General features: G+C 36.4%; 1 protein-coding gene across 3 annotated transcripts in view; it reads right to left on the bottom strand.

The window, feature by feature from the left end:
- MTF2 (metal response element binding transcription factor 2) overlaps positions 1–25,935 on the bottom strand; it is a 79,957-nt gene that overhangs the window by 53,519 nt on the left and 503 nt on the right. The window lies entirely within an intron of this gene.

Here is a 25,935-nt window from a genome sequence, read left to right on the forward strand (position 1 = left end):
GCTCAGAGCCTACAGCTTGCTTCAGATTCTGGGTCTCCCTCTCTCTCTGTCCCTACCCTGCTCACACTCTGTCTCTCTCAAAAATAAATAAACATTAAAAAAATAAAATAAAAAGAAAAGAAAAAGAAATGTTTATTTTGGAGAGAGAGAGAGAGAGAGAGAGAGAGAGAGAGAGCACCTGCATGCAAGCTGGGGAAGGACAGAGAGACAGGGAGACAGAGGATCAGAAGCAGGCTCTGCGCTGACAGCAGAGAGCCCAATGTGGTAAGGCTTAACTCACCAATCATGAGATCATGACCTGAGCCGAAGTTGGACGCTTAATCAACTGAGCCACTCAAGAGACCATGAGGCAAATTTTAAATCCAGTTGTGTAATAAAGAGATGTAATCCTACAAATAACAGCTAAAAACACTGTTCTAAGAACACTGAGTGTAATAACTCCTTTAACTCTCACCATTATTTTGCCATATCATATTCTGTGTGGCTCATACTCGATGTTTATATAATCATACAAAGGAAATTTTTTGTATAAACACATCAAAAGAATAGAAAAGGCTATGAGAGAAATTACTCATTTAACATTATAGAAAAAAAGTCTAAAACTGATGACCAAACACAGCAATATTTTACTTAGAAATATAAAGAAACAACTAAGAGTTAAGAAGCAGTTGCCTCTAAGAAAGGTAGAGGAAACTGATTTAAAAAAAAAAAAAAAACAACCTATCTTTTTGGAATTTTATAACTAGAGCTTGATGTTTCACACTCTTAGTAGCATTTTAATTAAAAATAAATAAATAAATAAATAAATAAATAAATAAATAAGTAAGTAAGTAAATAAATAATAACTACTAAGTGAAAAGGTGCTCTAATACCAGGTAAACTACAGGGTTTTTTCACAGAACTACCTTGGAGCCTTTTATATGTTAAGACACACTTCATAGTTTTTTCGTAACATTAAACCACCAAGAACTCTCCACTTCCTCCCCCTGAATCAGCTCAAGAAACTGCACTTTGGGGGCACTTGAGTGGCTCACTCCATTGAGCATCCAACTCCGGCTCAGGTCATGATCTCACGGTTTTTGAGTTCAAGCCCCACATCGGGCTCTCTGCTGTCAGTGCAGAGCCTGCAAATCCTCTATCCGAGGTTCTCTGCACCTCCCCAACTCATGCTCTCTCTCTGAAAAATAAACACTTGAAAAAAAAAAAAAAAAAAAAAAAGAAACTACAATGTTAAGGCTGTGGTTCTCAAATGTAATCAAGTCCATAGACCAATGTCAATCTATAGCAAAGTAAGAAAACCAAGGTCAATGTATTGAGTTTTAATAGAGTTAAAATTAATCAACTTAAGCCATTCCGTATTTTGAGAGCATGCCCTTCTTACAGTCTTAATACCTTTCTTTAGTGAAATGAAGGTAGTAACTGGCAATTTTTTAAAACATTCTTTCTTTCCAGAATAAAAAGCTGGCAACCCTATGTCAGTCCACTATCCCCATTCTGCCAATAACAGCCAATGATTCATGAAAGTCAAATCAGAGAATCTTCGGAAAAACCTTATTGGAATGATAGGCAAAAAAAAAAAAAAAAAAAAAAAAAAAAAAATCCCCTGAGGGAAGAAGTCACCACAGAAATAGAAAGATAACCCAGAAAAAAGAGTGTCATAAAAAAACAAGGAAAGACAATTAAGAAAAAGGAGGTAGAAATACATAAAATGTACCTAATAGGTTAAGTAAAATGAGTAATAAGAACTGTTTACTGAAGTTAATAATTCCAAAGTCATCTATGAACAGAGTTCAAATGCCAGACCACATGGCATTTAGAAGAAAAGACTAATAGGCTGAGTTAAACTTACTTTTTCTAAAATTTTAGCTCCTCAAAGAAGTCAAAGGAGGTTTTAGAGTTGCAAAAATCTGAACATTAATACAATACTGTTGGTTACAAGAATGAAGAAGTTGTTGAAACTAATGAAAAATAACCCAGCCATAAACATTCATAATCTAAGAAACCTACTTACTTGCATACACTGATGATTAAGTCTGAATCTTCTGTGTAAAACATATTAATGGCAGAATCAAACAATCTTTTAGAAGTTTATTACCTAAGTAACTCCATGTTAACAAATGGGATTTGCATTTCAAATTACAACTGGAAGAAAATACTTTGCTTTTCACTAGATCTCTAAAACTTTTCATAATGTCTGACACAAAGTAGGTACTTAATTATTCTTGAATAAATCAATGAAATCCTAAATTTCCATCAAGCAAAATGAATGCAGATGCTATGAGTCCTATGGGTACACATATTCTGCTACACACAGCTCCAAATTTGTTCATGTATTTAAATGCAGAAATAAAAAGCCAAAAAGTCTTCTAAAATTGTACTGAATTTCATTTCACTTGAAGATTGAAACTAAAAGCAGAGGCAAACAAGCAGAGTCTCCACCCATACCTCAAGTTCAGCCTGAGACCTCTAGAATTAAAAGCAGTTTAGCCACCTAACAGGTCAGGTAATGACTAAAATGTTTAGTTTCAGTAAGTGTAGCTTTGGCTCTTTTCACAAAATTATATAAAACATCTTAAAACTTAGTATAAAATATCAGCTTTATAGAACATTTCTGTATATTTAGGCCTTTGCAACAAGTATACAGTATTTTTGTGATCACAAAGATTTTTATGAACTATAAAAAAAGAGTAACTTTTTAAAAATTGTAAATGACACTGCTGAATATAACATATCAAGTATTTTCAGAATGGCAAAGAATACCAAGCATTTAGAGACGGTATTAGATTTCTGGAATGTGCTGGATTAAAAAGATGACTGGTTAATAAATAAGCCTTCTCAACACAATATCCAGTCATCTAAACTTATTGTGCAAATGGAAAATAGAATGTCTCCACAATGACAATTTAATACTAGCTAATAATGCAAGTTTGTAGATTCCTGATGATATATTAGTTGTGAGAGGACTAGTTATCTTGCATATACAATAGATAGCAAAATAACTACAGATTTAAAATACCAAAAACCAACAATGTTAATAATATACATAAAAACCATAGATAACTGCCCAAGTATTCACATCTATAACTGGTTAAGGTTGACTACAATACACAAATGGCACTACACTAACAATTCAGGAGAAAATGAACTGAATGGAAAGTTCAGAATTTTGTTATAATCCTACAAAGTATGGGGCACCTGGGTGGCTTAGTCAGTTAAGTGTCTGACTTCAGCTCAGGTCATGATCTCGCAGTTTGTGAGTTCTAGCCCCCCCATGGCATGGGGCTCTGTGCTGACAACTTGGAGCCTAGAGCCTGCATCGGATTCTGTTCTCCCTCTCTCTCTGCCCCTCCCCCACCCACTTTCTGTCTGTCTCTCTCAAAAATAAACATCAAAAAAAATTTTTTTTGAATAATCCTGCAGAATTTGGTACTTAAGACCAAGGAGGAAGAAATAATAAAACTGAGGTATCCTTACTTACTATGACAATGGGCACTAACATTGCCCCATTCCAATTTCTAAAAGTATGAACTGGATCTTGGGAAGTAGAGTTGACACATTAAAAGGGCTTAAAAACTTCACCTTACTATAGTGTTTAACTTTCTAAACAGCATTCCTATCTCATTTTCTCCTAATAACAATGTGAGAAGATAGGAAGGAGAGAATACTATTCCCTTTAATAAATAAGATAGTAACTGAGAAGTAAAATCATTGTCTTGAAGTTCTAAAACAAGTCAGGAAATCCTGGATTACATCCCAAAACTCTTTACTCTTAACATATGGTAAACTCTAGCAGGCCACATTGTCTTTTAGACAAAGTTATTCTTGGTATTTGTTATTTGGGATCTCAATTATTAACCAGTCATAAAATACAGTGGTAAAGCCAAAAATATTTTCAGACTTAACTAGTGGTAAAAGGAGATTCATTGTCACTATCAAGCCTCTCGTCCATAGTATATTTAGCTACAAGGTTTTTTACAGGCCTAGTTTAAGTCTACCAGTAATAAAATGCATTTCTAGAGATGGTTCAGCTTGGTTAACTTTCCTAGGAATAGCTGACTGCCCCTGATTTTGACACAAAAATTCAAGGACCACTGTCTCTAGCTTACTTTTTCAAAGCTCTGAATTTAAGTCTCATACAGATAAATATAAAAGGACTCAATAAATACCTCAAACACCAACAAAACTAAAACATTTGAGGTATTTACTAGGCTGGACATGGCTGGAGCTAGAGAGGATAATTCTAAGCAAATACATCAATCAGAGAAAGACAAATACCATATTTCATTCATATGTAGAATTTAAGAAACAAACGAGCAAAGTAAAGGAGAGAGAGAGAGAGAGAGAGACAAACCAAGAAACTACTGAGAACAAAATGATGGTTACCAGAGGGGAGGTGGGCAGGGGAATGGGTTAAATAGGTGAAGGGGTTAAGGTGTGCACTTGTCTTGTGACAAACACTGGGTAATGTACAGAACTACTGAATCACCATATTATATACCTGAAACTAATATAATACTGTATGTTAACTATACTGGAATTAATATACTGGAATTAATATAAAAGAGTAAATTTTTTTAATTAAAAATAAATTTTCCATAATGAATTTTTTTAAATATTACTTACTAGGCTGAAAAGGCTACAAATAAAGCATAAATAAAATTAGTTTCTTCCTCTGGTAGGAGTTATTACATATTTCTATCTCAAGATCTAGTCATACAAAGCTCCTTTCAGTTCTTCAAAAACCAAGACCTTTCCCACCCAAGACATCCATACATACTGTACCTAGTACAAAACTGCCCTCCCCACTTCGCCATTCTTTGCATAGCTGATTCTTCTACGTAACTCTATCAAAGTAGCTGCACTTTACAGTATTCTCTGACAGAACTTTTGTTCTTTAAAGCACTTATAACCTTTGTTACCCATTCTTAATTTTGAAAATTTCCAAATATAATTAAAAGAAAATAATAACCATCTGGGTGCCTCAGCTGGTTAAGCATCCGATGTTGGCTCAGGTCACAATCTCAAGGTTCATGAGTCCGATCCCTGCATTGGGCTCCGTGCTGACAGTGCAGAGCCTGCTGGGGATTCTCTCTTCCCTTCTCTCTGCCCCTCCCCCCACCAAAACAAGTAAATAAACCTAAAAAAGAAAAGAACTGTCAACATACTCTTCACCTAGATTCACCAATTAGTGTTTCACAATTCTCTCTCCCCCTCCCCCATGCACACATTTCTTGCTGATCCATTTGAAAGATACAGCCATCATGGCACTCCACCTGTAAGTATCAGCATATACCCACTCAGAAAAATAAACTTTCTCCTGTACAGTCACAAGATTATTATCATACCAAGCAAATTTAACATTAGTATTAGTGCCTAATAATATATAGTCCAAATTCTCTATCTGAAACAAAAATGTTCTTCAAAGTTTTTCAAAATCTAGAATCCTTTCATAATTCACACACTGCATTTGTCATGTTCCTTCTGTCTCCTTTAATCAACTGTATCCTTGTTTTAAAAGGATATTTTTTGAAGTCAACCGTCTTGACTTCCAAGCTGAATGGTACATGCTACACATTCTGAATCTGCCTTATTGTTTCCTCATGATTAGTCAGATTAAACAATTCTAGCAAAAACACTATACAGGTGATGCTGTGTTTACTTGTTTTGCGTTGCGGGTGTGTGATTCCTCCAAAATACCACATACAAGGGCAGTATAAATGGCTATGTTATTCGACAATGTATTTCTAGCATCTAAGACTATGTCCCACATAGGAGGTCCTCCATTAATACTTGTTGAATAAGAAAACGAATTCTCCATAACATATAGTACCAATATTTTCTTCAAGATGGATAACCAATTGATATTTATTATTGATTTTAACTTACGATTAAGAGATAATGTTGTTAGGATCCCAAACTATACTATGAAATTGTTTTGAAATTTAGTATGAATGTATTTTCAGTACTGGGTAAGTGCTTTTTTGTTTTGTTTCAAGTTTTCCTTTAAATTCTAGATAATTAACACAGAGTGTAATATTAGTTTCAGGAGAATTTAGTGATTCATCATTTACATATAACACCCAGTGCTCATTACAATGCCCTCCTCAATACCTAGCATGCATTTAGTCCATCCCCCAAACCCACCTGCCCTTCAGGAACCCTCAGTTTGTTCTCCATAGTTAAGAGTCTGTTTTACAGTTTGCCTCTTTTTTTTTCTCCCACATTCATCTATTTTGTTTCTTAAATTCCACATGACTGAAATCATGTTATTTGTCTTTCTCCAACTTGCTTTCCTTAACATAATATATTCTAGCTCCATTCATGTTGTTGCAAATGGCAAGAATTCATTTTATGTTTGTTTATTTATTTCTATTGATAGAAAGGGAGAGTGGAGGAGGGTCAGAGACAAAGGGGAGAGAGAATCACAACCAGGTTCCAAGCTGTCAGTACAGAGCCCAACTCAAGGCTCAATCTCGCCAAACATGACCTGAGCCAAAATCAAGAGTCAGACGCTTAACCAAATAAACCACCCAGGTATCCCAAGATTTCATTCTTTTTGATAGCTGAGTAACATTCTATTGTATATATGTACCACATCTTCTTTATCCATTCATCAGTCAGTGGACATTTGAACTGTTTCCTTTATTTGACTATTGTTGAGAATGCTGCTATAAAGATTGGGGTGTTTGTGCCCTTCAAATCAGTATTTTTGAATCCCCTGGGCAAATACCTAGTAGTTCAACTGCTGGATCATAGAGTAGCTCTTTTTATAACTTGAGGAACCTCCACACTGTTTTCCTGAGTGGCTGCACCAGCTTCCATTCCCAGCAGTGCAAGAGGGTTCCTCTTTCTCCACATCCTCGCCAACACCTGTTGTTTCCTGTGTTGTTTATTTTACCCATTCTGACAGGTGTGAGGTGATGTCTTATTGTAGTTTTGATCTTTATTTTTATTTCCCTGATGATGAATGATGTTGAGAATCTTTTCATGTGTCTGTTAGTCATCTGGATGTCTTCTTTGGAAAAATGTCTATTCATGTCTTCTACCCATTTCTTAACTGGATTATTTCTTTTTGGGTGTTGAGTCTGGTAAGTTCTTTACAGATTTTGGATACTACTCCTTTATCAGATAAGTCATTTGCAAATTATCTTCTCCCATTCCAAAGGTTGCATTTTAGTTTTGTTGATTGCTTCTATTAGGTAAGCGCTCTTAACCAGAGGTGCATAAAATACTATCTTTCTAATGGAGAATTTGTGACTTGCTATCAAAAAGCCGTCAGGGGCGCCTGCGTGGCTCAGGTCATGATCTCCCAGTTTTGAGTTCTAGCTCTGTCATTGGGCTCTGTGCTGACAGCTCAGAGCCTGAAGCTTGCTTCAGATTCTGTGTCTTTCTCTCTCTCTGCCCCTCCCCCGCTCATGCTCTGTCTCTCTCAAAAATAAACAAACATTTTTAAAAAAATGTCTTCAGTCAATAAAGGCATTCAACCACTCATAAAGGAATCTTAATGTTGAGGACAGGAGGAAATGACACTCTCTTCACAGTGAAAATTGGTGTATTTTGTTTCTATATGTTTAAAGCATCTTAGTATTAGAAAACTCATTCTAAAAATATTTTTTTAACATTTATTTTTTAAGAGACAGAGTATGAGCAGTAGAGGGGCAGAGAGAGAGGGAGTCACAGATTTGGAAGCAAGCTCCAGGCTCTGAGCGGTCAGCAAAGAACCCAACGCGGGGGCTCAAACTCACAAACGCAAGATCATGACCTGAGCTGGTTGGATGCTTAACCGACTAAGCCACCCAGATGCCCCTAGAAAACTCATTCTAAAACAAAACAAAACAAAACCTCTCCAGGAATAGTAAAGTTGTACACATCAGTCACTCCTCAAAGAGCTGGAAGTTAAAAATGATTAAGACCTAATCTCCTGGTCTCTGGGAACTTGAAATCAGGAGAAAGTAGACACAAAATTTTCAAAAAGCTCAAGTGTTAACACCTAGACATACATGCAAAGTTATGATATGCATGATAAAACGTTTTCTTTAAAAAAATCAATCACTTTTGTTATATACAAACCTTCAGAAAGACAAACTTGGTGGAAGATCTATTGGGGCACTCAACTTCTTCACTCACAAGGTAGGGTCTCATTTCAGAAAGGACAGAAGCTATAAAAACATGAAATTCCTCATCTGTCTCCCCACCCCTGCTTCCCCTAAACCTATCCACAAAAGCATGTACCTAATTTGCTCCTCTAAAGAAGACATGCCTCTTCTTTCCAGTACTGGAGAGAAATCTCACTTCAAGAAATCTCACATTATCAATTACTGTATCTCCTTTCCTTTATTTTTTTTCTTTAATTTTAAATCTTAACTTTCCTTGATGCAAACCTGCCATAACCAAAATCAAATTAAAAACAAAAACGGTTCTTACAAATTATTTAATTTTTCTCATCCTTTCACCAATAAACTTAAAAAAGCACATTCCATTAAATCCATTACAAGCTGACTATCCTGATTAGTGTTAACAACTGCATCAAAGACCTCCAAATGACCAAATAAAGACAATGCTCTAGTTTTAGTATTCACTGTACCCAATCTTTGTGTAATAACTAATAGTCATGACCTTTTACTCGAAATTCACTTCCTCTGGTTTCTGTGATAGCTATTCACCTGTAATTACTTCTCCCAACTCTCTGATGTTTCCGTACTGACTCTTCCTCTGCCAACCCTCTAAATGTTGGAGTTATCTAGGGACCCCTCCTCTTGTCCTACATGTTCTGCTTGTCTTAAACAGTCATGTTCTCCTAATGTTCAGTTACTTTTTATATGTTAACAATTTCTAAATCTCCAGCCCCATCCTATCTCACAAGCTTCAGACCCTGATAGCCAACTGCCGACTAAACATCTCAACCTGGATTCCCCCAGCACCTTTAACTTAACAAAACTGACATTTTCTTCAAATTCCTTTTTCTAGTTAATGCCACTACTAAATTAATGCCATTACTGTCTGACCAGCTCTTAATCCAGAAATGTAATCCTTGATTCCTCCCTTTTCCCTGACCTTCCAAATATTCACCAATTCCTCCTAATTATATCTTAAAGATTACCTCTCAAACATTTCCACTGCCTTATTTCAGATCATTATCAGCTCTTGCCTGCACTATTACCATATAGTCTCCTAACTGATGTTCTTGCCACTGACCACATCCTTTAAATAATGCACTTTCAGTTTGCACTATGGAAAATGTGTTTTAATCACGCTTTTGCTTAAATAGCTCCAATTGGTTGGTCCTACTACTTAGACAAGTCATTAACTAAAGGATAATTTTCACATTTTTAACTCTATGAAATGTAGATCTGTATTATAATTGGCGGTATCTTAAAAGCACCAACTAGCCAAGGAGCAGGAGCAAAGTACTCATTACTACACTAAAAGCACCAGCATCAAAATTTAGATAATGGATGCTGGAGCCAATGGGAGGAAATATTTAAGAAAATACTGAGGGGGCGCCTGGGTAGCTCAGTCGGCTGAGCGTCCGACTTCAGCTCAGGTCATGATCTCACCGTTCATGAGTTCAAGCCCTACGTCGGGCTCTGTGCTGACAGCTTGGAGCCTGGAGCCTGCCTCAGATTCTGTGTCTCCCTCTCTCTTCCCCTTCCCCACTCAGGCTCCGTCTCTGTCTCTCAAAGATGAATAAACGCTAAAAAAATAAAAAAATAAAAACTTCCCCTCTTTTTCGAAAAGAAAAGAAAAGAGAAAAGAAAAGAAAAGAAGAAAAGAAAAGAAAAGAAAAGAAAAGAAAAGAAAAGAAAAGAAAAGAAAAGAAAAGAAAAGAAAATACTGAGGCATCTTTTATTCCTACAGAAACCATGGGGTACCTGGGTGGCTCAGTCGGTTTAGCATCTGACTTCGCCTCAGGTCATGATCTTGTGGTTTGGGAGTTCAAGCACCACGTTGGGCTCACTGCTGTCAGCAAAGAACCTGCTTCAGACCTTCTGTCCCCCTCTGCCCCTCCCCCACTTGTGCTCTCTCTCAAAAATAAATAAAAATTAAAAAAAAAAATGTTTATTCCTACAGAAACCAAATGATTGTCAAGAGAAAGTGAGGTGCACAGTAAATGAGACATGTTCATCTGGTTTCCCACAGTGAGAATCGAGGGTAGACCTGCTGTAGTTAACTATAAATCTGCAATAGAGCCCAGCACCAATTTTTATTTTTTATTTTTTATTTTTTTTAATATATGAAATTTACTGTCAAATTGGTTTCCATACAACACCCAGTGCTCATCCCAAAAGGTGCCCTCCTCAATACCCATCACCCACCCTCCCCTCCCTCCCACCCCCCATCAACCCTCAGTTTGTTCTCAGTTTTTAACAGTCTCTTATGCTTTGGCTCTCTCCCACTCTAACCTCTTTTTTTTTTTTTTCCTTCCCCTCCCCCATGGGTTTCTGTTACCTTTCTCAGGATCCACATAAGAGTGAAACCATATGGTATCTGTCTTTCTCTGTATGGCTTATTTCACTTAGCATCACACTCTCCAGTTCCATCCACGTTGCTACAAAAGGCCATATTTCATTTTTTCTCATTGCCACGTAGTATTCCATTGTGTATATAAACCACAATTTCTTTATCCATTCATCAATTGATGGACATTTAGGCTCTTTCCATAATTTGGCTATTGTTGAGAGTGCTGCTATAAACATTGGGGTACAAGTGCCCCTATGCATCAGTACTCCTGTATCCCTTGGATAAATTCCTAGCAGTGCTATTGCTGGGTCATAGGGTAGGTCTATTTTTAATTTTCTGAGGAACCTCCACACTGCTTTCCAGAGCGGCTGCAACAATTTGCATTCCCACCAACAGTGCAAGAGGGTTCCTGTTTCTCCACAACCTCTCCAGCATCTATAGTCTCCTGATTTCTTCGTTTTGGCCACTCTGACTGGCGTGAGGTGGTATCTGAGTGTGGTTTTGATTTGTATTTCCCTGATAAGGAGTGACGTTGAACATCTTTTCATGTGCCTGTTGGCCATCCGGATGTCTTCTTTAGAGAAGTGTCTATTCATGTTTTCTGCCCATTTCTTCACCGGGTTATTTGTTTTTCGGGTGTGGAGTTTGATGAGCTCTTTATAGATTTTGGATACTAGCCCTTTGTCCGATGTGTCATTTGCAAATATCTTTTCCCATTCCGTTGGTTGCCTTTTAGTTTTGTTGGTTGTTTCCTTTGCTGTGCAGAAGCTTTTTATCTTCATAAGGTTCCAGTAATTCACTTTTGCTTTTAATTCCCTTGCCTTTGGGGATGTGCCGAGTAGGAGATTGCTATGGCTGAGGTCAAAGAGGTCTTTTCCTGCTTTCTCCTCTAAGGTTTTGATGGTTTCCTGTCTCACATTCAGGTCCTTTATCCATTTTGAGTTTATTTTTGTGAATGGTGTGAGAAAGTGGTCTAGTTTCAACCTTCTGCATGTTGCTGTCCAGTTCTCCCAGCACCATTTGTTAAAGAGACTGTCTTTTTTCCATTGGATGTTCTTTCCTGCTTTGTCAAAGATGAGTTGGCCATACGTTTGTGGGTCTAGTTCTGGGGTTTCTATTCTATTCCATTGGTCTATATGTCTGTTTTTATGCCAATACCATGCTGTCTTGATGATGACAGCTTTGTAGTAGAGGCTAAAGTCTGGGATTGTGATGCCTCCTGCTTTGGTCTTCTTCTTCAAAATTACTTTGGCTATTCGGGGCCTTTTGTGGTTCCATATGAATTTTAGGATTGCTTGTTCTAGTTTCGAGAAGAATGCTGGTGCAATTTTGATTGGGATTGCATTGAATGTGTAGATAGCTTTGGGTAGTATTGACATTTTGACAATATTCTTCCAATCCATGAGCAGGGAATGTCTTTCCATTTCTTTATATCTTCTTCAATTACCTGCATAAGCTTTCTATAGTTTTCAGCATACAGATCATTTACATCTTTGGTTAGATTTATTCCTAGGTATTTTATGCTTCTTGGTGCAACTGTGAATGGGATCAGTTTCTTTATTTGTCTTTCTGTTGCTTCATTGTTAGTGTATAAGAATGCAACTGATTTCTGTACATTGATTTTGTATCCTGCAACTTTGCTGAATTCATGTGTCAGTTCTAGCAGACTTTTGGTGGAGTCTCTTGGATTTTCCATGTATAATATCATGTCATCTGCAAAAAGCGAAAGCTTGACTTCATCTTTGCCAATTTTGATGCCTTTGATTTCCTTTTGTTGTCTGATTGCTGATGCTAGACCTTCCAGCACTATATTAAACAACAGCCCCAGCACCAATTTTTATACAATTACTTTAATTCCCACATAGATTAGCTCAAGAAATACTGTCACCAATACTCACAATGACACAAAATTGACACCATGAGGAAACTGTGCTACAAAACTGAAAAAGTGATTCAGAATCCACACACACGTGCAACTCTACTAGAAGAAACCAGCAAAGCTGGAATACAAATTAACATACGACAATCAAATGCATTTCTAAATACTACCAATGAATAATCTGAAAATGAAATTAAGAAAAAAATTCATTTGCAATATCACCAAAAAAGAACAAAATACTTAGGAATGTATTTAACAACAACAAAAAAAGTAAACATTGTACAGTGAAAATTACGTAAAAGAGTAGCAATTAAATACAACCTATGTAATTGGAAAAACGTCTCAGGTTTCTGGATGTTAAACACTGTTAAGATGGCAAAATTTCCCAAATCAATCTATAGATTCATTATAGTATCTGTCAAAATCGCAGCTGCCTTTTTTTTTTTTTTTTTGCAAAAACTGACAGATTGCTCCTAAAATTCATATAGAAAAACAGGAAACCCAGAATACACAAATAACCTTAAAAAAGAAGAAAACCAAAGGACTCAGACTTCCCTGTTTCAAAAGTTAATACAAAGTAACAGTAACCAAGACACGATGCAGGTGTAAAGGACACATAAAAGGAATAAAACTGAAAATCCGGAAACAAATCCTTACATTTATGTTCAACTGACCTTTAAAAAGACTGTCAAAACAGTTCAATAGGAAAGAAAAGTCTTTTTAACAAATGGTTCAGAGAAATTGGTATTCACATCTAAAAAAAAATAAAAAATGAAGCTGGACACCTACCTCACATACAAAAAATGAAATGGATCACAAACTAAATATAAGAGCTAAAACTATATAATTCTTAGAAAGATACACAGGAGTAAAAAAAAAAAAAAAAAAAGAAAAATACACAGGAGTAAATCTGTCACTCTGTGTTAGGCAATATTTTCTTAAGTATGACATAAAAGGCACAAGCAAAACAAGAAAAAGAGATATATAAGACTTCATCAGAATTAAAGATATTTATGTTTCAAAGGACATCATCAAGTGAAAGAACAACCTAAAAGAGCAGGAGAAATTGCAAATAACACACCCAAAAAGGGACTTATCACCATGACACATAAAGAACGCTTACAACTCAATAATGAAAACATAAATAATCCAATTTTTTTTTATTTTTTGAGAGAGAGATGGTGAAAGGGGGACAGAGGATTGGAAGCAGGATCTGCGTTGACAGCAGAGAGCCCAATGTGGAGCTCGAACTCATGTATTATGAGATCATGACCTGAGCTGGTCCAACACTCAACCAACTGAGCCACCCAGGAGCCCCAATAATCCAATTTTTTAAATAGGTAAAGACCTTAATCAACAGTTCTCCAACGAAGGTGTACAAAAGGCCAATTACTACATGGAAAAGATGCTCAACATCATTAGTCATCAGGGTAATGAATATCAAAACCACAATGAGGTACCACTGCACACCCTAGGATGGTTACAAGCAAAGAGACAGACAAGTATTGGTAAGGATGTAGAAAAACTAGAACCCTCGTAGTTGTTGGTGAAACTGTAAAAGGGTGCAGGCAGGCTCTTTGAAAAAAATCTGGCAATTTCTCAAAATGTTAAACATGGAGGTGTCATGTGACCAGCGATTCCACTCCTAGATTTGTATCCAAAACAAATGGAAACACATGTCCACACAAACCCTGTAAATGAACATTCAAAGCAGCACTATTTATAACAGCCAAAAAGTAGAAACAACCCAAATGTCCATCAACTAATGGATGGATTAACAAAATGAATATATGTCCATACAATGAAATATATTTTGGCCATGAAAAAAGAATGAAATACTGATACATGCTGCAACATGGATATAGATGAAAACATTGTGTTAAGTGAAAGAAGCCAGACACAAAAGGCCACATATTATATGATTCTGTTTATGTGAAATGTCGACTGGCAAAATATAACCAGGAAGTAGTGGTTGCCAGGGACTGGAGGGAGAGAAGGGGGAAATGGGGAATGAATGCTAAGTGGTATGAAATTTCTTAGGGGGTAAAAAAATGTTCTAAAATTAAGACAGTAGTGATGATTACATATTCAGAGGGGGGGAGTAATCATTAAATTGTATACCTTAAAAGGGTGAATTATAATGGCATATGAAATACCTCAATAAAAACTTTTATTTTTTTTAGTGACTCAAAAGAAGACTTTTAACAAGAAGTCATCTTAAGAATACCTTAACCCAATGTATTTCAATTATACTTTCCTTTTTATAAGAATGACATATTAAAAAGCTGCCTTACAAGTGGCATAAAATAAAAACTTTACATGGTAAGTAGTGTTCCACTTTAATTAGCAGGGTTCTTTATTTCTTAGTAATACAACAAATAGTATATCTTGCAACTGATGGCATCTGTATTTGATATGATATAGTGTTTCCCATAAAGCTGTAATGAGTACCTTGGCAGGAAATGTTTTTCATTTTATGTAATTATTTTAATGTAAATATTAAGAATATATTCAACCCTAAACTGATGGGTTACTGCTTAGAATGAAGCTAAGTGCATTAAAGTTAACACATATTAAAAAAATAAATAACAGAGATGATAATCCAATATGGCAAGATATAATGTTGGCAACAAAATTACTTAGGTTAGGAAATACATAGGTCAAGAACATAATCTAAAACCCTTCAAAATATGAAACGCTTTCACAAGCTAACCTCTCTCATACAATCTCATTCTCACTCCCCAATACTCCAATCACAATTAATTATTTCTCATTATTCCTGAAGGATGAGGTCGTCGAGAAACAGACCATAAAGGGCTTTATCTGTAATGACTGGAATTTATAAACAAGTACTTCTCAATCTTTTTTTCCGCTTTGGCCCCAACCTCCTAAAAATCTCCATTAATAACAGCAACTTAACAGGGCATTAGTTCTCTTTGGTTTTGTTGTGGCAGTTTTAGTAGATTCCACATGTGAGATCATACAGTATTTGTTGCTCTGTCCGACTTACTTCACCTAGCATGATGCTTTCAAGATCCATCCATGTTACTGCAAGTGGTAAGATTTCATTCTTTTTTATGGCTAAATAATATTGCTCTGTACACTTATACCACATTTCTTTATCCACTGACCCATCAGTGAACAACTAGGTTGTTTCCCTATGTTGGGTATTGCAAAAAATGCTGTAATGAACATGTGGATGCACATATTTTTTTGAGTTAAGTGTTTTCCGTTTCTTTAAATAAATACCCAGAAGTGGAATTGCTGGATCATTTGGTAGTTCTATGTTTAATTTTTTGAGGAACTCCATACTGTTTTCCATGGTAAGTGAACCAATTTACATTTCCATCAACGGTACACAAAGGTTCCCTTCCCCCCACACCCTCGCCAACATTTGTTATTTCTTGTCTTTGATAACAGCCATTGCAAAAGGTGTGAGGAAAAATTACTTTTAATTAATAATAATAAAAGAAGACTTCCCAAGGCCAAAAGGAAATAGGAATCTTCAAAACAACTATATTTCCAAAATATTGATTTTTAAAAACCTTAAATTCACAGGAAATTGCATAACACTAAAAACAGAAGAGCACAAGCTTCCAAAGAGAAAATTCAAGTTACCTACAAAAAATCAGACTTATGGAGCACCTGGGTGGCTCAGCCGGTTAAGCATCTGACTTCAGCTAGGGTCATGATCTCACAGTTCAAGAGTTCAAGCCCCACATTGGGCTTTGCGTTGACAGCACAGAACCTGCTTTAGATCCTCTGTCTCCCTCTCTCTGCACCCCCCTCAAAAATAACAAACATTAAAAAAAAAAACAAAACACCAGACTTATAATTCTATGACTTCTTAAAAGCAACACTGGATTCTAGAAGACAATAGAGTAATGCCTCAAAATTGTGAAACACTTCATGCAAACTAGAATCCTATACCAACCAAATTAAATTTTTAAAAAGGAAAGCATTTAAAATAAGTTTTAAGATGTCAAGCCAAAACTTGAGGGTTTGGCTCTAGCAAAATGACGAAGTACCCTCTAAGAAAGTAAAAAACATGGGATGCAGGAAATAGTGTATCCAACACAAGAGATTAACATAGGGAAGTCCTAGATGACAGCTATGGAAAAGACCTAGAGAGCAACCAATCTGGATTAAAAGGAGAAAGAAGACTCCCAGTGAGAGATGTTTGAGGGAAAAGAAGGATTTAACAAAACTAGACAGTGTAAGACAGTAGAAAAATGTATAGACGAGACAAAAGCAGAGATAAAGTATTACAAGAAAGCAACTGCAATCATGGTACTATCTGGCTCTGTAATATACTACTTGGAGAATAATATTAACTTGGTCAAAATAATAAAAAAGCTATTTATTAATTTTCAACCTTTAGAAACAACCTATAAACAAAGCATGGAAAATTACAGTTAAGAATTTTAAGGGGCACCTGGGTGGCTCAGTAAAGCATCCAACTCTTGATTTTGGCTCAGGTCATGATCTCACAGTTTTTTAGTTCGAGCCTTGCATCAGGCTGTGTGCTGGTAACAGGGAGCCTGCTTCAGATTCTGTCTCCCTCTCTGCCCTTCCACCACTGTCTCTCAAAAGGTTTAAAAAAAAAAAAAAAAGAACAGAATGTTCAAAGTTATCAAATTTTAAAATATACAAGCAAAGTACAGATGACAAAAATTGAGAGATGGAAGGAGGAAGAGAAATGAAGGCAAAGGCAGGGAATTTAATACTCACCTTATAAAGGGGAGAAATAAAATCTAGAGTTGATGGAATAAGAAAAAAAAACCTAAGTTTAAAGTTATAAAAGTAACCAATAGAAAAGCCAAAAATTGGAAAGGGGAAAAGAGATATAGGGCATATTTAACAGAATCTTTATCACAGCAAGAAAGCCTTTACACGGCAAGATGTCTAAAATGAATAACAGTAGTGTAAAGGTATTATTTAATATTATAGAGGTAATGACCAGAACAAAGGAACATAACACTTAAAAATTAAAGTACAGGTGCCTGGGTGCTCAGTCGGTTAGGCACCTACTCTTGATTTCAGCTCAGAGCTTGGATCTTGCCATTTGTGGGATTGAGCCCCAAGTCGGGCTTCACACTGACAGCATGGAGCCTGCTTGGGATTTTCTCTCTTCCTCACTCTCTGCCTCTCCACCACTCACACTCTGTCCCTCTCTCTCAAAATAAACAAATAAAATTTTTTAAAAAATTAAAGTAATGACTCTTTCTCAGAGCAGGACTCAGGAGGCCTGAAGTCTAGCTGTTCCTTTTAAGCCATTCCCCTTCTGTATTCTTCGGTATTTTTAGTCAAATACATGCATATTAAAGGAAATTTTCAAGTGTTTAACATAAATTAAAACTACCATTAGAAATAAGATAATGAGAGGTGCCTGGTGGCTCAGTTGGTTAAGTACTCAACTCTTGATTTTGGTTCAAGTCATGATCTCACAGTTCAGTTTGTGAATTCAAACCTCACACTGACAGCAGAAAGTCTGCCTGGGATTCTCGCTCTCCTTCTCTCTCTCTCTCTCTCTCTCTCTCTCTCTCTCTCTCTCCGCCCTTCCCCCGCTTGCGTGCGTGTGCACGTATGTGTGCGTGTATGTTCTCTCTCTCTCTCAAAATAAATAAATTTAAAAAAAAGAAAGAAGACAATGAAACAGGCATTTTTGGTAGCTGTCTGGGTGACATAGATTACCTTTTAAATTTTAATATTTAAATTTTCTACAGAGTGTATGTATATAAAAAAAATACATCTTATTGATAAAGCTGTGAATGGGAGCCTAGTAAGTTGAAACTTTTCTCAAAAGTGATGTCAGTGTCTTCTGATGTGAAGACAGATTCATTTATAATTAAGTTGGTAGATGTGAAGATAGAACTGGAAGCAGGTCATGTCTGAGAGACACAAATTTTTTCTATGAAGAGACAAAAAATCTGCTTAAGAAGAGGCCAGGAATGCTAAACATCATGTAATGCATGAAACAATCCTAACTCCCTAAAGAAACAGTCGACTACAGTAGCAATCTAAAGGTATGGTCCCTGGGAATCTACAAAGTCTACAAGGTCAAGCTAGTTTTAAAATAATATTAAGAAATTTTATTTGCCTTTTTCACCCTCATTCTCCCCATAAGTTTAGAGTGGGATTTTCCAGAGACTAAATAATATCTGATGATTTCACTCTAAAGACTAAAGGTATTTGAACATGTGTATTCTTGTTTTTATATTTTCTCAGTTTCAATTTCTAATACAGTAAATATTGAGAGAGATAACCCACATAAAAGTTCTTGGGACCCTCAATAGTTAAGAATGTAAAGGGGTCCTGAGTCCAGAAAGTTTGAGAATCACTGCACCAGGACATACTGTAAGACAAACCTAAACATTTTTTTAAGTTTATTTATTTTTGAGAAAGAGAGACGAGCCTGAGAGAGCAGGGGAGGGGCAGAGAGAGGGAGACAGAGGATCTAGAGAGCCCAACACGGGGCTCCACTCTAACTCACGAACCACAACATGACCTGAACCCAAGTCAGATGCTTCACTGACTAAGCCACTCAGGCAGCCCCTAAACATTTTTTAATGTTTGCAAATAGCCACTTTTGTTTGCTCCTCTCTAACGAGCAGCAATAAAACTCTTAAAACTAAAACTTCAAATAGCTTCATATTCTTCAGCCTGTTTTTGAGAAACAAAAATCTGAAAGATGGATTTAGACAACTGTCAAAAGTGGAAAAGATTGTGAAAGTTAGAGAAAAATAGAAAAAGGGAAACTCAGAAGAAACTCAACTGTGAGAAGGATTCCATCCTCCCTAACAATTCTCATCATTAACCTAAGGGAAAAACACTGCCCATTAACTTTGATTACAATCTAGAATCCTTATTTTAGTTTTATAAAGCACCTGAAAAGTCATTTACTTTCAAGATAATGAAAAAAAATCCCTCTTTATAACATCCCTAAAATGATCATCTAGCCTCTTTTTAAACACTTCCCTGAACAGAGAATTTTTCTCTCACAACACCTAAATGCAATTTTTTATTTTTATTTTTTTAATTAACATCCAAATTAGTTAGCATATAGTGCAACAATGATTTCAGAAGTTGATTCCTTAGTGCCCTTACCCATTTAGCTCATCCCCTCCAACCCCTCCAGTAACCCTGTTTGTTCTCCATATTTGAGTCTCTTCTGTTTTGTCCCCCTCCATGTTTTTACATCATTTTTGTTTCCCTTCCCTTACGTTCATCTGTTTTGTCTCTTAAAGTCCTCATATGAGTGAAATCATATGATTTTTGTCTTTCTCTGACTAATTTCACTTGGCATAATACCCTCCAGTTCCATCCACATAGTCGCAAATGGCAAGATTTCATTCTTTTTGATTGCCAAGTAATACTCCATTATATATACATATACAACATCTTTATCCATTCATCCATCGATGGACATTTGGGCTCTTTCCATACTTTGGCTATTGTTGATAGTGCTGCTATGAACATGCGGATGCATGTGTCCCTTTGAGACAGCACACCTGTATCCCTTGGATAAATGCCTAGTAGTGCAATTGTTGGGTCGTAGGGTAGTTCTTTTTTAGTTTTTTGAGGAACCTCCATACTGTTTTCCAGCCTAAATGCAATTTTATACAACCTTTAACAGTCCACAAGTTCCCCAGACTACAAAGTTCCACTAACTACTTCATTAGCCACCAATTTAAAATATCTTAAGACTGTGATGAGAACAGTACTAAAATATTTCTCTTTTTCATTTCAAGTATGAAAAATATGCCTATTATTAACTAGTCTTCCCTTTGTACAGCTCTTAGTGATGTTTTAGCAAGAACTGGTAAATTTCTAATCTTGACCCTAGAACAAAATTTAGCATTTCTTAACCCTGGCTACAAAACAAAATCAAGAAAAAAATTTTTTAAACACAAAAATATATAAAACCCACCCTGAACCTGGAGTTTGGAATCTCTAGGGTATGAGTTCTAAGAAACTGGTTTGGCTGATTTGGGTTTGGGTTTTTCAGCTCTACAGATCAATTCTGGTACTTATCAAACATCAATTAGAACTATTAGGACAGATCAGCCCAGGGTGTTTTCAGTGCATAGATTCATCATAGGTGGGCGGGTCTCTTGTTCTATGTAACAAACAACTCTCCTGCAAAATTATTTTCAAATAAATATTATACAATTATATTATACCTAGAGTTTATTAAGTATTTTCTTCTTTATTTTCCTTCTTAACCCTGCAGCAATCCTGTGAGCAATACGGGCAAGTAACATCTCCATTTAATAGGTAAAAAAAAAAAAAACTAAAGCTGCTGCAGAGTTACCAGATTAAAAGCATATCCTGGGGCGCCCGAGTGGCTCACTCAGTTAAGCGACCTTGATCTCAACTCAGGTCTTAATCTCAGGGTCATGAGTTGAAGCCCCATATTGGGCTCCGTGCTGGGTGTGAAGCCTACTTTAAAAAAAAAAAAAAAAAAGTATATCCTTATCTTCTGAGTATATATTCAGTACTCTCTCCACTAGACTACTGTCTTCCCATTTCACCAATCCCCCAGCACAACCAAAAAAGTTCTTGAAAGTTTTTTCTGAAATATAAACTTTACTAGCAAAGATGGAGAAAACCCAAAACTCGTATTTGGATTGTTTTTATCACCTGGCTGACTGAAACCAAACAAATTCAACCCATTCTTGCGATGCATGTCCTGGTCCAATTTTTTCCCCTTATTTTTAACTTAACTTTTTTAGTTTGAGATAACTGCAAATTGACACACAGCTGTGAGAAAAAATACATTCCGTGCAACTTATACCCAGTTTGCCCAAACAATAGCATCTTTAAAAATCTCAGAATACCAGGGGCGCCTGGGTGGCTCAGTCGGTAAGCGTCCGACTTCGGCTCACATCATGACCTCGCAGTGAGTTCGAGCCCCACGTCAGGCTCTGTGCTGACAGCTCAAAGCCTGAAGCCTGCTTCGGATTCTATGTCTCACTCTCTATCTGCTCCTCCCCCACTCGCACTCTCTCTCTCTCTCTCTCTCTCTCTCTCACAAATAAACATTAAAAAAAAAATCTCAGAATATCAGAACCAAAATATTAACATCAAATCAGTCAAGACACTAGTATTTCCATCATCACAAGGATCCCTCGCATTGCCCTGTTCCCCTAATTTTTAAATTCCTGATCTTAGGCATTATTTGGAAGTATATAATCATTAAGCCCTTACTCAATTTTATCCATTCGAAATACCAGAAATATCTTCGGAAGCCATGAAAAAAAACTTTATCTCACAAAGTACTGGTGGTCAGGATTGTTACAACACAAGATTTTTAGGCTACTACTATAACAATATCCCTTGCAGAATGGAATTTTCAAGGTAAGACCCCAGTTGTAGCTTTATGAAGCAAAATTTTTAAGAAATTTTAATTGACATGCATACTTCTTTTTAATTTTAATTTTTTTTAAGAGAACAAACATGAGCGGGGGAGGGGCAGGAAAGGGGAGGGAGAGAAAGAACGAGAGAGAGAGAGAGAGAGAGAGAGAGAGAGAGAGAGAGAGAAATCATAAGCAGGTGCCACACTCAGTGCGGAGCCCATCACAGGGCTCGATCCCACAACCCTGGGATAAGGACCTGAGCTGAAATCAAGAGTCAGACATTCAACCAACTGGGCCACTCAGGCGCCCCCTGACATGCACACTTAATGATTCCATTTATATGAAGTTCTAGACAAAATAAATCTAAAGTGAAAAAAAATCAGAAATTGTTGGGGCAGAAAATAGCTAAAAAAGACTACATGTGAGATTTCTGGGAAAAAAGAAATATTCTATACCCTGATAAGGGTATAGGTTACACAGGTATATCCATTTGTCAAAACTGTACTGGCATTAGGCAGTATTTTCTTAGATATGACATCAAAAGCACAAGCAAAACAAGAAAAAGGGATAAATTAGATTTCATCAAAACTAAAGACTTTTGTGCTTCAAAGTACACCATCAAGTGAAAGAACAACTCAAAGAAAAGGAGAAAATAATTGCAAATCACACACCCAAAAAGGGACTTATCACCAAAACACAAAAAGAACACTTAGAATTCAGTAGTGAAAACATAAATAATCCAATTTTTTTAAATGGGCAGAGGACCTTAATCAACAGTTCTCCAAAGGTGTACAAAAGGCCAATTACTACATGGAAAAGATGCTCAACATCATTAGTCATCAGGGTAATGCATACCAAAACCACAATGAGGTACCACTGCACACAGGATGTGTTAGAAGCAAAGAGACAGACAAGTATTGGTAAGGATGTAGAGAAACGGGAACCCTCATAGTTGTTGGTAAACTGTAAAAGGGTATAGGCAGGGTCTTTGGAAAACAGCTTGACAATTTCTCAAAATGTTAAACACGGAAGTGTCACGTGACCCAGCGATTCCACCCCTGGATTTGTATCCAAAACAAATGGAAACACACGTCCACACAAACCCTGTAAATGAACATTCAAAGCAGCACTGTGTAGCAGCACTACAGCCAAAAAGTAGAAACAACCCAAATGTCCATCAATTGATGCATGTATTAACAAAATGAATATATATCCATACAATGAAATATATTTTGGCCATAAAAAGGAATGAAGTACTGATACATGCTGCAACATGGCTGTAGCCGAAAACACTGTGTTAAGTGAAAGAAGCCAGACATTAAAGGCCACATATTATATGATTCTGTTAATGTGCAATGTCCAGGACAGGCAAAATATAAACACAGAAAATAGATTAGTGGTTGCCAGAGGTAGTAGGAGGGAATAATGGAAAGTGACTACTTATGGTCACACATTTCCTTTCAGGGCTGATGAAAATGTTCTGAAATTAGACAATGGTGATGGCTGCACAACTCTATGAATATACTGAAAAATCAGTTAATTGTACCTTAAAAGGGTACATGTGAATTACATACATATAAATACAATATATGCATAACTCAATAAAGCTATTACTTAGAAAGTATACAGTTAATATATGTAAATTTCACCTTTAAAAAGCTTCTTAAAATAATTATGGAGTGGAGTGTGCATAGAAGTATAGATGAAACAAGCATGGATACAAAAAAGTTTATTATAGTATTCTGTTCACTTTGTATGTTTCTACATTTTCCTTAATAAAAAGCTTTAACTGATGTATAAAAAGTTTTTAAAAAATAAAGTAAACTGTATTTTTATTTCCTTTGTTTGACAAAGGAAATAGAATCGAGAAGTTGCTACCTTCTTCATTCTTTTGCAGATAGGACCAAAGACTCCATGTGAGACAAAAATGAAAAGTACTTCATCTTAAAAATGTACAAAGAGAATTTCAATCCTAAGTTTCAAAACAGTTCCTTACTCTTGAGTTCCTGTGGTTTTCATGGTTAATACATGAGACAATTCCTAATAAATGGGTGTAGTAACTCCTAATACTATGCTATCCAGTACAGCAGCCACTAGCTACATACAGCCATTTAAAACTTAGTTTTAATGAATTAAATTATAAATTCAGTATTCCGTCACACCAGTTATATTTCTATGTTCAACATCTACACGTGGCTATTGGCTACCATAGTGGATAGAGCAGATATAGATCACTGCCATCAGTGGAGAAAGTTCTATTGAACAGCACTACACTAATACGTAAAAAATATCCACAGGGAAACTTCCACATTCCAACTTAAGGTTGTTATACTGCATTTTACTGCAATAACCAAATCCTGAAAAACAAGGAAAACAGCATAAAAATATCAACCAAAGAATATCATTCATGGAAGTTTACACTAAAACAGCAGTTAAATTTCACTTTCAGAACCACCCAGCTACAGATGTTGGCCATGACAACTCCTCAGAGGCAAATTTCCCCATCTGTTAAAATAGATTATTACTATACTGCCAGTTTCCTAAAGTCAGATATAAAGATTATGCTGAAATACGAATAAAGCAAATTACCCTTCCAGTCAAGGATCTAATGAAAGGTATAATCAATGACATCAAAGAATTTATGATCCATAGCAAAATACACAGAATAAAATTCCCTTCCAAACTGAGCTTTGAGGCAAACATCATAATTAAAAGGATTATTAAATATATTTTGTTTCATCCAGAAAAGAAGTTTAACCAGATGATTTCTGTACTTCTCGTTCTACAAATGTGTGCACATTTCATCCTGATTAGGTATAGATTTCCGTTAATGCCCACTAACATGAATATGCAGTATCAGGAAACAGGTGCACTCTTAATTCAAATATTTGAGAATATTTTTAGTACTTTACAAAAAAGTGGTGAGCAAACTTAAAATGTGAATTGGAATGTTTTTATATTTAGGACCCAAAAACACAAAAACAAAATTTCACTTTGTATTCCTTCTCAAGCTATCACTGCAAATGGTTGGAGTGTGAATAACATTCTAAATATCAAGAACAGAATACTTTTTTTTAAGAAATTTAAAATCAAAATCAACTCTTTCCTTGCCAAGACTACTGGGCACCTAAAGCTCTTAGTCAAAATGGCTCCGTGTAAAGCATTTTCAAGCCTTTGAAAAGGTCACTTAAGAATGCAAGTACATTTTACTTTATCCTCATAAAATTCTTTTAAATTCAGTCTTTGCAGTCCACTGCTCCCCTCCCAAAAGGAATTCTCAAGACAGAATGAAAACCTGGAAATTGAAACCAGCCTGTAGGCAAGGTATACAGAAGAGTCACATGGAATCAATATGAAGGAGAAAGTTACTACTACCGGAGCATCTGGAGTCAAATTAAATCAAGCACTAATTACATATTTCTAGTTCTGTACTGACCTCACATGGAGCTTTCTTACATTATACACAGGCCTACCTAGGTCTGCATATCTGAATTTGTAAGTGGTTCTATCTTTAACCAAAGTTAAATGTTTCAAAGCACAGAATAACATACCATATCCCCTTCCCCATTGTTCACGAACCCTCTTCTCTGTTCGTCAAATCACCCCGATAAATCCATCTGTTCCCTCTAGTTGCTTCCAAAGAAAAATTCTAGCAACCAAAGGCACCAGATTGTAAAACACACACTCAGAGTTAAGAGTTCTGGCACTACCAAAATATGTTAAGAAATCTTGGCAAATTAGTTAAAATCCCTTGAACCGTATTACCTCAGTTGTAAACATGAATAATACATATCTACCTCCGAGCAGGGATAGGAGTTAGAATTTATTGTGTGCTCCAAATATTAGGTGTCTTTCCCCCATCTCACACTTTCCCTCCTACTTCTCCCCTTTAAAGCTTTCAGGGTTTGCTTCCAGCCTCCACTTAATTCCTTATCCTCGTTACTCCATCCTGCTCTTCTTACTCTAGCCCCTTACTCCAATTCCATACAATTCCACCACCCTCTCGTTCCAAGCTGCTACTTCCCTTTGCGCCCCCTAAGGTCCCAGGCAGCCCCTTCATTCAGCTCCCCACGTCTCCCACAGTCCGCATTTCCTAACGGCTCCTCCCCTCGGTTCCCCACCCCCTCATCACCAGGTTCATCCTGCCCCTCCAACCGTCTCCCGCCCCCAGGTTCCTTCCTTCCCCTCCAAACACAGCTTCCCCGTCTCAACGTTTCATCTTGGTCCTCCAACCGA

This window comes from Neofelis nebulosa, chromosome 2, assembly GCF_028018385.1.
Source record: "Neofelis nebulosa isolate mNeoNeb1 chromosome 2, mNeoNeb1.pri, whole genome shotgun sequence".
Classification (NCBI taxonomy): domain Eukaryota; kingdom Metazoa; phylum Chordata; class Mammalia; order Carnivora; family Felidae; genus Neofelis; species Neofelis nebulosa.